The following is a 14,714-nucleotide window of genomic DNA, read 5'->3' as shown; positions in this document are numbered from 1 at the left end:
TGAATATGTACTTTCAAATTTCATTGCTCAAGAGGAGCATTGACCTGCTTGACAGGGTCTCCAGAGTAACCATTGCTTTCTGTGTCTTGCACAACCTCACATGACACCAGGGTGACAACTTAGAAGGGCAGGAGATGGACCAGCCACACGACTCTTCAGGAAAGGTAGAGGGGAATTTGGAAGAGATGGCTGAGGGAGTTACCACTAATGGTGAGAAGGTCAGGGCAATGGTGAGAAAAGGGCAGGAAGTGAGTGAACCTAATAGTATTCAGGTTTGAGAATGAATGACTGTGTAAATAATTGTGGACACTCCGAAGCTGTAGGTAATTTTGATGCTGTGACATCACTGCCATGAAGGGAATATTTGTTTAATAGTTGTGAAAGATTATAATAGTCTGTCATTTTTTAACATTATGTTGCTCCTTTTGTAAAACTAAACTCCTTTCAAGTTGTTGGCCATATCATCAGTATAGAGGTCTGCATGTTTACATGGGGATCTTCGTGGATGAAGAAAAGCGGAATTTAGAACTGTCATTTATCCATCAAAAACATATAGAGGACTTACTGTACATTATTGACTCTTGAAGCACATCTTCCTGTTTTTGAAAGATGGGATTCTTCCAGCTGATAGCTGTGAATGATAGCATCAGAGCTCTTGGCAATGCTGGAACTGATGTGCATGTGAATATGTAGATTCGCCATGGCCCAACAAGAAAGCAATAGGCAGTTAGAAGTCTGAACAGAGTGGGTTAATAGAATGTAGAGTCAAGATTAGAGTGGTGCTGGAAAATTGCACCCAAAGTGAATTAAATCTTCTTTCCTCTTTCCTTTCCTTCAACTGCACTATGATGTGGTCCCCCTCAGCAGCTGAGCTTTGGAAAAAGTTCCAAATTTCTTTACCACTTTGCCTCAAATGACTTTGAGTCCACGCGAGCAGCCTAGAGAAGTCTGCCTGCAAGAAGGTCTGCTGCAATTTCAGGTTAAACCTCCCTGACCTATGGGGATAGAATCATCAGGGTCCCTGGCAAATGGGAAGTAGTGCAAAAGGACACCGCTGGAGAGACCTGAGAGGAACAATTCCTGGCAGCCTATGTGTTCTTTCCTTCCCACATTGGTGTGAAAAGACATCTCCCTCACCAGTTGATGGATGGGCCACTCAAAGGGAGGTCATGGTCCTCCTGCCCAGCCAGTGAATGAGTACAAGAGTCAACATTTTGAGCATAAGTCCTTCTTGATCAAGGGCTTATGCCTGAAACATCAACTCTTCTGGTCCTCAGATGTTGCCTGATCTGCTGTGCTTTTCTAGCACCACTCTTTTCAACTCTGATTCACCAGCATCTGCAGTCCTCACTTTCTCCAATCAGTGAATGAGTGCTTCTCTGCACTGTGGTCCAAGCAAAGAAACTGACTGTTCTCCTGGTCGTGATTCTCCATCATAGCCACCATCTAGTCCATGGAAGCAAGCATGCTTGAGCCATGACATCAATCAGAGTGAGAGCTGATTCCCCTGCCCTTCAATTCAGTCTGTATATGACCCTTTGCCAATCATTCTTCTGCTTGCCTCTGGATCTCAGTCGAGCCCAAAGGGCCATTATTGATACTGAGTTGCACAAGGTTATGGTAGCCAGCAGTCCCCAGAGTGTCATTTCTTCCTTCTCTAGCTGTGTCAGTGCTGTGTTGACCAGGATGTGACCCTGAGCCTCCTCCAGATCCTCACCAAGATGAGTGTCCCTGATCTGGTGGAGGGAGAGCATGGTGCTGTGTATTTTCTGTTCCTCCTCAGAAGTAATGCCTTCTATAGAGTGCAGAGGGATAGTCCTAGGGCTCTTTATCTTCTGATACTTGGTTGGTTCTTGGTTGGTCCAGAGGCTGCAAAGATAAAAAAAAACTGATATTGTCGCTGTGCAACATCACACCAAAGAGTACGTAAAGATGATGATGATTGATGTGCAGCTGGAAGGAGCTGCTTGGAGCCCTCTTTTTCATTCATTACTAATCAATTGTATCATTTGTTTCTTGATGAGGGTGTCAGAGCAATTGCTTTTGTAAATGATATTTTTCTTGGGCCAGAAATAGGATTTTAATGCATTTTTGCACAGTTCCAGATATTTTTGTCTTTCAATTATTAACTTTTAAAATGGAGATAGAAGGAGTATTTTCTTTTGTTTAGTCATCTGTCATTGCAAAACCCGCCATTAAGCCTTTGAATTTTGCAAATGTTATCAGATAGATAATGGCTCTGAGGTCATATCAAAATATGATAGTGTAACAGCCAGATGAGGAACAGTGAATTGGCTCCCCTCTGTTCAACCTCCCAGTTGGCCACAGCAAAGATTTATGGCCTTTTTTGTACATAGTTACAATTCTCACTAATTGAAATGTAGCTAACTGACTTCTACTGTGAAGGTTATCTCAGGTTACAAAGAGATCTTAATCAATTGGGTCAATGGGCTGAGGAACAGTAGGTGGAGTTTAATTTGGATAAATGCAAGGTATTGTGTTTTGGAAAAACAAACTAGGTCAGGACTTGTACAATTAAAAATAGGGCCTTGGGTAGAGCTATAGAACAAACAGAGCTAAGGGTTCAGGTACATAATAGTTTGAATTTGGCATCACATGTATATAGCTGAAAATGTGTTGCTGGAAAAGCGCAGCAGGTCAGGCAGCATCCAGGGAACAGGAGAATCGACGTTTCGGGCATAAGCCCTTCTTCAGGATTCATGAAGAAGGGCTTATGCCCGAAACGTCAATTCTCCTGTTCCCTGGATGCTGCCTGACCTGCTGCGCTTTTCCAGCAACACATTTTCAGCTCTGATCTCCAGCATCTGCAGACCTCACTTTCTCATCACATGTATATAGGGTGGTTAAGAAAGTGTTGCACATGCTTGCTTTTATTGTTCAGACCATTGACTATAGGAGTTAGGATGTCATGTTGAGGTTGTACAGGATGCTGGTGAGCCCTCTTCTGGAGCACTGTCTCCAGTTTTGGTCACTATGCTATAGGAAGGATATTAATAAATGGGAAAGGGTTCAGAAAAGATTTACCAGGATTGTGCTGGGAATGAAGGATTTGAGTTATAAGGATAGGCTGGGATTTTTTTCACCGGAGCATAAAAGGTTGAAGGATGATGCTATAGACATTTATAAAATCATGAGGTGCATAGATAAGCTGAATAGGAAAGTTATTTTCCCCAGGGTAGGGGAGTTCAAAATTACAGAGCATTTTTAAGGTGAGGCAAAAAAGATTTAAAAGGGACCTGAGGGTCAATGTTTTCACACAGAGGGTGGTTCGTTTGTGGAATGAACTGCTGGAGGAAGTGATGGGTGCAGGTAGAGTTACAAATTTAAAAGATATTTGGATAGATACATGAATAAGAAAGGTTTAGAGGGCATTGGCCAGACACAGGCAAGTGGGACTAGTTTAGTTTGAGTGGCATGGTCGAGTTGGACTGAAGGATCTGTTTCTGTGCTGTGTGTCTCTAAATTACAGCAAACATTTTATTAACCAACACCTGTTGGACCAGGAGTGTGTCAGTTGATCAAATAGTCCGGTTGATCAAGAAGCATGCAGAAAGAATGTAAAAACCCACACTGAGTAATAGATATGTAATACATCATTGTTATAATTTATTTACAGCGTAAGTCACTTAAATAATAACGCAATGTTGTCTTAAATAAAACTTACCAGCAGGCAGCCTTCACACTCGCACCCTCAACTGACTCCTCAGACATTGTGATAATAACATTAAACCCGTGGTATTTGAGCTGTGTACTTTCTGTCAGTTCCTCGAGAATGCCAGATTCTCATGCACATACACATGTGCTGGTTAAAACAAAGTTTGCTGTAATTTCTTTTCATCTCTGTCCATATTCTCTCCAGTATTGTATTTGTACTGTAGCCATAAATAATTAAACAGAACTGAGGTGAAAATATACCTCCCCTCCCTCCCCCTCTACATTCGTGATGTGGAGGTGCTATTGTTGGACTGGGGTGGACAAATTAAAAATCACACAACACCAGGTTATAGCCTAACAGGTTTATTTGGAAATACAAGCTTTTGAGGCACTGTTCCTTGGTCAGATAGCTAGTGGGGCAGGATCACAAGGTACAGAATTTATAGTAAAAGATCAGTGTCATACAACTGATGCAAATACATTGAACAAGAGTGGCACAGTGGTTCATTAGTTAGCACTGCTGCCTCACAGCACCAGGCACCCAGGTTTGATTCCAGTTTCAAATGACTGTCTGTGTGGCAGTTGCACATTCTCCCCGTGTCTGTGTGGGTTTCCTCTGGGTGTTCTAGTTTCCTCCCATAGTCCAAAGATGTGCAGGCCAGGTGAATTGGCCATGCTAAATTGCCCATAATGTTAGGTGCATTAGTCAGAGGGAAATGAGTCTGGGTGGGTTACGCTTTGAGGGTCGGTGTGGACTTATTGGGCCAAAGGGTCTGTTTCCGCACTGTAGGGAATCTACTCTAAAAACAAATAGATGTTTGCTATTAAGTCTTTAGAGGATGGTCACGCAAAGATCTGAGGCCAAATGTCCCTGACTGCTGAAGTGTTCCCCGACAGGGAGGGAACATCCCTGTCTGGTGATTGTTGTGTGGTGTCCATTCATCCATTGCTGTATCGTCTGCTTGGTCTCGCTAATGTTGCATACTTGAGGCATCCTTGCCTGTAGCGGATGAGATAGACAACGTTGACCAAGTCACATGAGTATCTGCTGCATACATGGTAGGTGATGTCCCCATGTAGAAAAAAGTAGGACTGCAGATGCTGGAGATCAGAGTCCAAAAGTGTGGTGCTGGAAAAGCACAGCTGGTTAAGCAGCATCCGAGGAGCAGGAGAATTGACGTTTTTGAGCATAAGCTCTTCGTCAGGAATGTGCATTCCTGATAAAGAGTTTATGCTTGAAACGTCAACTCTCCTGCTCCTCAGATGCTGCCTGACTGGCTGTGCTTTTCCAGCACCACACTTTTTGACTCAATGGTATGCCCATATGTAATGCTGGTATCCATGTCAACACTCTAACACATCTTGCAGTGGTTGCCATGACAGGGTTGTACGGTGTTGTGGTCGATGTTGTCCTGAAGGCTGGGCAGTTTGCTGCGAACAATGGTCTGTTTAAGGTTTGGTGGTTGTTTGAAGGTGAGAAGTGGATGTGGAGGAAAGATCTTGGCGTGGTGCTCATTGTCATCGATGATGTTTGCAGGCTGTGAAGAACATAGTGTAGTTTCTCTGCTCCCACGAAGTACTGGACTTTGAAGGGTACCTTATCAGTTGCATCCTGTGTCTGTTGCCTGAGGAAGATATTGTAGTTTCTTATGTGGCACATGGGAACTAGCGGTCGATGAGTTGAGGATTGTATCCTGTTCTTATGAGGGTGTCCTTCAGCACCTTCAGGTATCTGTCACGTTCCTCCCCATCTGAACAGATGCTGTGAATGCGTAGGGCTTGTCCATAGAGGATGGCTGTTTTAATACATATAGGGAAGCTAGAGAAGTGCAGCAACATGAGGTTATCTATGGGCTTGCAGTAGAGTGTGGTACTGAAGTGCCCGTTCTTGATGGAGATACATGTGTCCAAGAATAAGACAGATAATGAAGAGTACTTCATGGTAAGTCTGATGGTGGGATGAAACTTGTTGCTATCACTGTGTAGTTGTTTCAGTGACTCCTCACCATGTGTCCAGAGAAAGAAAATATTGTCACTATACCTGGTGTATATTGCTGATTGGAGGCTCTGTACAGCAAAGAAGTCTTGTTCAAACATGTATATGAAAATGTTAACATATTGGGATGCAAATCTGGTCCCCAAGGCTGTTTTCTTTGTGCCATGGATGAAGCTTTTCACTGTGCCTCGGTACACGTGACAATAAATTCTATTCAATTCAATTCAGTTCAATTCAATTCACTTCAATGCCACATGAAGACGCTGTGGCTGAGGATAAAGCGAATGAATTGTAGGACAGTGTTCAGAGATTGGCAGTTGTTGGTGTTGAGTACCTGAGGCTATTGCAGTGATGCCGTCATTTTGGGGGATGCTGGTGTAGAGTGCTGAAAAGTCCATTGTGACAAGGAAGGTTCATTGTTGGACTGGTCCGTGGGTGTTGAATTTCTGTAAGAAATATGTAATGTTGTAACAGAAGCTGGGGGTCCCTTGTACAATGGGTTTCAAGATGCTCTTGACATAGCCAGGGAGGTTCTCACACAGGGTCCCATTGCCTGATACGGTGGGACGTCCAGGAATGTTGGCTTTGTGTATCTTTGGAAGGTTTGTTCAGTATATCGCATCAGTTGTTTGATACTGATCTTTCACTATAAATTCTATGTTCTCTGATCCTGCTCTAACTAACAAAGGAGCAGCGCTCTGAAAGCTTGTACTTCCAAATAAACATGTTGGACTATAACTTTGTGTTGTGTGATGTTTAACTCTCTGCATTCAGATTAGCAACTTGGAAGCTAGACTGCTAATGTATACAATTAATGATAGGGTCCAGGGGAGTGTTGCTGACCAACAATACCTAGAGGTGTAGGTTCATAGTTCCTTGAAAGTGGAGTCCCAGGTAGACAGGATAGTGAAAAAGGTATTTAGTATGCTTGCCTTTCTTGGTCAGTTCATTGAGTTTTGGAATTGGGAGGTCATGTTGCAGTTGTACAGGACATTGCTTCAGCCACTTTTGGAATATTGTGTTCAATTCTAGTCTCCCTGCTGTAGGAAAGCTGTTGTTAAATTTGAAAGGGTTCAGAAATGATTTACTAGGACATTGCCAGGGCTGAAGGGTTTGCCAGAGAGGTTGAATAGGCCGGGGCTATTTTCCCTGGAGCATCGGAGGCTGAGGGGTGACCTTATCGAGGCTTATAAAATCATGAGGTGCATGGATAGTGTGTACAGCCAAGGTCTTTTTCCCAGAGTAGGGGAGTTCAGAATTAGAGGGTCTAGGTTTATGGTGAGAGGGAAAATAATTAAAAGGGAACTACAAGGGGCAACTTTTTCACACACAAGTTGATGTGTGTATAGAATGAGCTGCCAGAGGAAGTGTTGGAGGCTGAGACAATTACAACATTTAAGAGGCATCTGGATGGATATACAGATAAGAAGCATTTAGAGGAATATGGTCCAAATGCTGGCATATGGGACTAGATTAGTTTAAGGCATCTGATCAGCATGGATGAGTTAGACTGAGGGGTCTGTTTCCATGCCGGACAGCTCTATGATTTTACGTGTAGCTGAAGAAGGCCCTCTTATACACCATCCAATTCAGCAATCTGCTCTCCATCCTAAATTGGACATCAAGTCCAAGCTGCCTCGTCCAAATTAAGAATTCCTTTAAAAATTAATGGTTAGTGTGTCTGAACACTTTTGCAGGTATCAGGACCTGAAACTGATCTCTATGGCATCCCTGGCAATGTTTTTCTACAACCTCTACCATCGGGGAGAAGGTGCAGGATCAGAGGACGCAGAAGCCTGAACACATGCATCAGCCGGTTTCAAAACAGTTTCTACCCTACTGTTGCTAGAATTCTGAATGGACTCACAAACTCTTAACATTCACCTGTACCTATGTTTTTGTTTTTGTTGCTGTTAACCTATTATTTACTTATCTATGCTACCAAACTATGTGATCTGCCTGTATTGCTCACAAGACAAAGCTTTTCACTTTGCCTCGGTACACGTGACAATAAATTCTATTCAATTCAATTCAGTTCAATCCAATTCAATTCAATGTCACATTCCCTTCACCAGAATGAAAATTCATCCCACTGTCAACTTGTTGATCACAAAAAACCCAGCTATGCTTATTCCTTATGTTCCTAAAATATTACTAAATTGTCTGAAATGTGATTTTACTGTGTAGCTAAATGAATTATGTAGAAATCCCTTTGATCAAGATGAACTAAAGATCGTATTTGTGTGTTGGGAAATCAAACCCATTTCCACTGTGGGGTCACGTTCATTGTGTTTGTTGTGGCTGTGCTTTCAGGCCACGTTCCAAATTCAAAAATCAGAAGAAGAAGAAGGCTGGACCAGGGAGGTCCAGTTGGGGAGAAACAAGGACATTAATAGGTCTGGATATGATTTTTCATAACACTCATGTTGAAAAGGTCAAGAGAATCAGAATTATTTTACTGGTGTGGCATGATCGGAATCCAATCCAGACAATTCTTCTGCCAAAGAATAAGGGAGGCAAAACAAAAGGGTTTAAATTACAAGCAACATTTGGCACACACCTTGAACATTTCTGAGAGCAGTATGAAAGCCACCCGATTCTACACCACCATATGAATTTAGTTCTGCCTGGAATTAATCACCGAATGACTTAACAACACAATGCTATCAACATAATACCAACCAAATACAACCAAGCTAAAGCAAACCTCACATACAGAAAGTAATCCTGTGCAAAGAGTTTAATACATGAAATAGCACTTTGTCTTTCTGAATAAAACCAGATATTTCCTGAGATTTAAAACCATGTAACATTTCAAACATTTCTTCCACTAGATATCCAACAAAAAGTACATGAACTATTAATACTGAGAAATCACTCAGACAGGGTGAGTAATGTAATTACATTATATACCAAAAGATGTAATAGAGTGCACTTATTCCTAATCATAGGTCAAACAATAACCCATTTGTTGAAATGCCTGCAGACTATCCTCTAATAGCAGTGTGAATAGAATCAAGGTTTGTTAAATTAAAATTTGCAGTCTTAAATTATTAATGATAATATAGCAATGATTTGCTCCTAATTTCAGAAATGTTTCTAATTTTACTTCCAACCTCAAAACATCTATCAGTTCGTAATGGGACCTTGTGCAACTTCACTAATCATTACTGAAACAGATTATGAAGCAGCCTTTAATTGAAAAATTTAATGATAATTAGTGACCATGAGCTAGAATACAGTTAACAATTCTAAATGGCGTGTATTTTGCCTTATTTCAAAAGTAAAGCAATAATGTAGTCATCCTGACAAATTTAATATGTGTGTATCTTAAATAGCAACTAACTTGTGATCATCTCCTGCAAATTCACTCCACAATGAAAGAAAACTGCTATAATTTGTGGATAACCTAAAATACATCTTTTCATCAAATCATGACTATTATCGCTCTGCTTGATGATGCAGAGTTCATTTCAGGAGCAGAGGTCAGAATGACATTCCTGTTGTATTAAAGCAATAGCAACGAATTCCTTCCTTGAATCACTTCCTCTGTTAATTTTATTTTGTCCCAGTGAGGGTACCACTATTGGATACTTGGAGCAGTTTTGAAATGTTCTGAGGATCATAATGGAGTACTTTTGAGGTCATTTGTCATTTTGCCAAGCAGGAATTTGCTCTTAAATTGGTGCCAGTTTGAAGAAACTTCCCAGTATTTGAATGACTTAGGCATTTGTGAGATATGAGGCAAATTTGGAATTCAGCAAAGATAAAATATCCATGCTTGTGAGGTTGAGAGTTTCCCTTAAGGTATCAACAGCTAGATGAGTATCTCACTCGTGAATGATCCGGGTCCTGTTTGCACGCATTAACATTTCCTTATTACCTAAGATTGCTATTCGCCTAGGTATCAATCAAAAACTAGATGACACTAATTCCTGACTTGAAAGTCAGAGTAGTTATGAGATGGCATCAGAACAGTATGCATCTCAAGGCTGTTAGCTTGCTTTCTTAGTACTCACTCACTTTGTGGTTACTTGGATGCTCACAGCATCTCTATCTTTGCCATTCCTTTTTGCACAGACAGGAAGCCAGACAGCTTGTTCTGTTACCTATAAGTAACAGTTATGGAGGCAGATACGTCGGTGCAAGACATTGGTGTTTTGTCAATGTCACATTTACTGCATTTGGCAGCAAAGTGTGCAGCAAACACGGTGCAAGGCTTTCACCCAAAGTCTAAAAGGAATTACTCTTAGTCCAGGCAAGGATGACTAGAGGCAGCTGGTGGCTACTCCATCAGGGAACGTGGTGAAGTATAGTGAGCAGGTGAACAGGCAGTGCAGAGGGAAGGAAAGCTCAGATGCTTGTTGGGATGGAGTGGAGTGAAAGCTATTGAGGAAAGAGGTTGCATGCAATGGTGAAAGTGATAGAACATAAGTTTTGATGCAGTAGCAGAGTTACCCTAATGTGAAGTAGTGGAGAAATGATGGTGACATTTAGTGTTGTGGCACATCTGTGTGTCTCCCCAGACCATGGGAACCGGACTGCTCAGGTAGTTACTTCACACCAGGCTTGCTGTGTCTGAAATGATGTGCAACAGGGGTTCAAATATAGCACCCATGGGCATGAAAGCCATGAGGTCCTGGAACCAGAAAGTGCTTGCACTGCTGCTGAACGCAAAATTGTCTGAGAATGGCACCATGAAGGCCGGGTTCAATCATTAGTGTTCTGAAGGAGGTTGACTGGACTCAAGCACTTACTTTGTTTGCTCTCTGCAGATGCTGCCAGACCTGCTGAGTCTCTCCAACAATTGCTGTTTTTGTTTGATACATAATTAATGAGTCGAGTAGCAAAGAGCTGCATGAGAGGATCCACCAAGGCTCAAGGAGAAAACATGAGACTCCGTGGAACACAAACAGTTCACCAAAATTTGGGGAGGTTCGTGTCTATGTGTCAGACTTTGGTTACAGATGGTTTCAACATTGCATTGGTCCCTACTGTGAATTTCATTGCCGTGAGATCCGCATCTGGCATTCACTGCCCAAGTTCAAAATGTTGCTGTACAAACTACAAAATTGTTAAAAAGGTAAGCAGTTATCTTCCACAGCATCAGCTTTAAGTATGTTTCAAACAATCTCTAATGATTAGCAAAATAATAAAGATAGATTGACAGTGAGGAAACAATAGTTATTAATGTCATTGTAACAAACTGTACTTCATACAGTGCAACATGCTTTTGGTATTATAAATATTGCTCAGTGTTTTGATTAAGGGATTCTCAGTGATTTGATTCAAGTGGATTATACTCAAATAATTTTTAAAAGATACAGTTGTTTCTACTAAGAGTTGAAAAATATTTGCAAGCTCTGCAATGACTCACTTGATAAATACGCTGCCTGCGTTGTTACCAAAACCAAGCAGATGTTTGAAGAGGTGGTGGAGGAACGATGGTCTGAATAGTCTCCTTTTGCACCATAACAAGTCTGCGGTTTGGGAGACCCCCAGTCAGCTTTCTCGAGATTTGTCACATCTGAGGAGGTCAGTGCAGGATTTGATATGAAAGCACAAAGGGAATTGAGGAGCTACAGCAATCTGAGAGTGGGTGGAAATGGATGAGAATCTAGGTAGTTTTAGTTTCAGGAACTGGACAAAAACACCTGAGGATCCTGATGGATAAATTAATATTTCAAAAAAGAAAGGCCTGATATGTTAACTTGGAGCTGCATATTGCATTAAAATTGGTTCTGGGACAATACACAAAAGCATTTTATGGGAATCTGTCTAGAAAATAAAAGTATATTAGGGAATACATTTTCATCAACTTTACATGCCAATAGTACTTATTGCAAATGGTGAGGTATGATTTTCTGTTGATTAAACTTTATTCGTCTGAACATAAATGAGAGTTCTCCCACTCAACCTTCAGTAGAATACCACAGATGCTCCAGAAAGATGTTATAATCACTGTTTATAATCATCTGGGGCTCCTCAAATGTTCCATAAATCTGGTAATCTGTGCATTATCTGTGGATTTCCAATCCCAATGGATAGGACGTTTTGGGAATGGTATCCACACATTGCTGAAGTATATGGCCAGCAGGTGAAACCTCACCTTGGGTCTTCAGGACACAACTCTGATGTTGCATGGGAATGCATTTGTGATTTGCTATAGTTAAACCATTGATATAATGTGCAGAGTCAGAGAGGGGTCATTCAATTTAAATATCAACAGACCATTATCCACAATCACACGCATCTTCCCAATACCCAGCAACTACACCCAGCAGAGAATCCACTTTGGTGGCCTTGTTCAAACAAAACCAAGGGAAACTTCAGCTGCTATCTTCAGTATGAATCCCTTAAAACAACCAAACCATTTTGGAACTTCTTTTTCTCAAGAAATAAATATATAAAAATAAATCAGACCTCACTCAATTTATTTTTACTGTGAGAAACAGACTGAGTGGGAGCATGGTCTTGGTCCTTGAAATGATGAATGATAGGGATAACATAGACTTCAGCAGGCTGCTGAAAAATCTGAACAGAATTAGAACTCATGAGTTCAAAATTAACTAAAGTTAAAGACATACTAGATACTTTTTCGGAAGTTTATGCAGCAACTTCAAACTAAAGAAATCCATGCTTAATCAATTAGCTCCTCCACAAAGAGACCTAAATGACTATCTGTTTAAAGACTGGATTGAAAGTTACAAAGATGAAAAAAAGACAGATGATAACTCCTGTACTTTTGGGACCTTCAATATGTCAGCTTCTGGATACAAAGTACAAAATTGTTGAAAAGATAAATAATTATAGCATCAGTTTTAAAGATGTTTCAGAGGTTCAAAGTGCATACATGAATTGGTTGATTCTTTAAGGGATAAAGGACTTTTTTCAAACCACTGTAATTCTGAAGGAATAAAACAAAGAATGGCACACCCTGGAGACTTGAAACAAGCAAAAACAGAAATTGCTGCAGAAACTCAGCAGGTCTGGCAGCAACTGTGACATTTCTGAAGGAATATCTGAAGCTCAGTGCCACCATGGGTAAATTAAACTGTTAGAGAGAAGACCATGAAAGGATAAAGAATGCTGTCCAAATATCTTATGATACAAGTGGCTGCATACTTCTTCATATTCTTTATTGTCTTGTGTGATTCTTGCTCAGTAAAGGACAAAATCTGGTTACTTGTGTACTTCCAGAAATGTACCAATGTTACTTGTCCTAAGCTGAACTGATATCACCTGTAACAATCCACCTACCTTTAAGATATGGTGAATACCCCTTGTCATACCTTTTTTTAATGCAGCCTACACATTCAGATACATACAATGAATGTGATCCATTTTCTTACTGCTAAATAATTGTTTTGTAGATGTTTTATACTCTTTGAATCCACCTGCAGTATGTTGTTTGATCTCTGCTACCTTCCCCATTGGTGTTTCTTAGAGGTAATGCTGAAGTAATCTTAGTTTCCTTTTACTCCAACTGCAATTAGCAGGAGCTCCTTGCTCCCAACTTACTGAGGCCAGTAGAATCAAAACTGCTTGACAAACTCAGCAAGTCTGGCATAATGCATCATTCCACCCCCATTCACCCAGTGTACTCTTTGCTACCTTCCCCCACCCTCCTCCCTGACCTATCACCTTCATCCCCATCCCCACTCACCTATTGTACTCTATGCTACTTTCTCCCCACCCCCACCCTCCTCTCATTTATCTCTTCACCCTTCAGGCAATCTGCCTGTATTTCTGATGAAGGGCTTTTGCCCGAAACATCGATTTTCCTGCTCCTCGGATGCTGCCTGAACTGCTGTGCTATTCCAGCACTACTCTAATCCAGAATCTGGTTTCCAGCATCTTCAGTCATTGTTTTCACTATCAAAGTTAAAAATCACGCAACACCAGGTTATAGTCCAACAGGTTTAATTGGAAGCACACTAGCTTTCAGAGCGACGCTCCTTCATCAGGTGGTAGTGGACTATAACCTGGTGTGTGATTTTTAACTTTGTACACCCCAGTCCAACACCGGCATCTCCAAATCATTTTCACCATCATGTATGGAGGGAAAACAGCTCTGAAGGAGGTCACTGGGATTGGAACATTGACTCTGCTTTCTGTCCACAGATGCAGAGAGATCTGCTAAGGTTCTCCAACAATTACTGTTTTGTTCCAGCATCGACAGTTCTTTGCTTTATTTTACTGAGGATCATTTCCTTGGTTCCAAATGTTGGTCTGTGGGCAATGCAACTTCCCACTCCCACTCACCATCTTTCACATCACCCTCTCCTGTTTCAGATAACATCTGGATATTATGGAGTCCCTGGAGTAAAAATTTCCCTCAACTGCTGCTTTCAAAAAATTGCCCTGAACTGCTCCTTCCAACCTGCTGCTGCCTAATGTTATATGACCAACAAATGCAGGATTGAGCAAAAGTCGCTATCACATAAAATATTGGACCAAAACCCTGGACATTTCAAAACTTTTAAAAGTAAAAAATGCAGATGGGCTGCCTGAAAATCCAATTCACATCTTGACTCTAAAAGAACAATTAACCACAACTAATACTCTTGACAGAACCTTAATTTTTACCCTGTGGGCTACCCCTACCCAGACATTATGGGGCCTATACAGATACCAGCATTCATACACAGAGATACCAGATATTCCACTTAATCTAAATACATTCACACACCTACTCTTAAATATCAGGAAGCCGACTGACTTCAAAAGGGAACACCAGTAACACAATGGCAAGCGCAAATTTGGCACAAAGATAACAGGCCCGCAATCAGGGCTATACCCGCAGCTACCACCAGGAGAAGAATCCCAGATAGTTTCTGCCCTGACAGCGAACCCCACAGCTATCTGTGGACATGGGCCTGTTCTTTGCCAGGGCAACCGACCATGACCTGCAGACCTGAGAACCAACAACCTCCAAAATCTACCAAACTGACTGACATCACAAGGCCTCAGGCACATCCTGAGGTGAAAACCAGCTTGCAAAAATCAGCAGAAAGTAAGAAGAACCAAGTACTCATCTGAT

This window comes from Chiloscyllium plagiosum, unplaced genomic scaffold (genome assembly GCF_037043375.1).
Source record: "Chiloscyllium plagiosum isolate Xiang-an unplaced genomic scaffold, Cpla_swu_hap1 HiC_scaffold_1, whole genome shotgun sequence".
Classification (NCBI taxonomy): Eukaryota; Metazoa; Chordata; class Chondrichthyes; order Orectolobiformes; family Hemiscylliidae; genus Chiloscyllium; species Chiloscyllium plagiosum.
The sequence above is the reverse complement of the archived record's forward strand: the minus strand, read 5'-3'. Positions refer to the sequence as shown.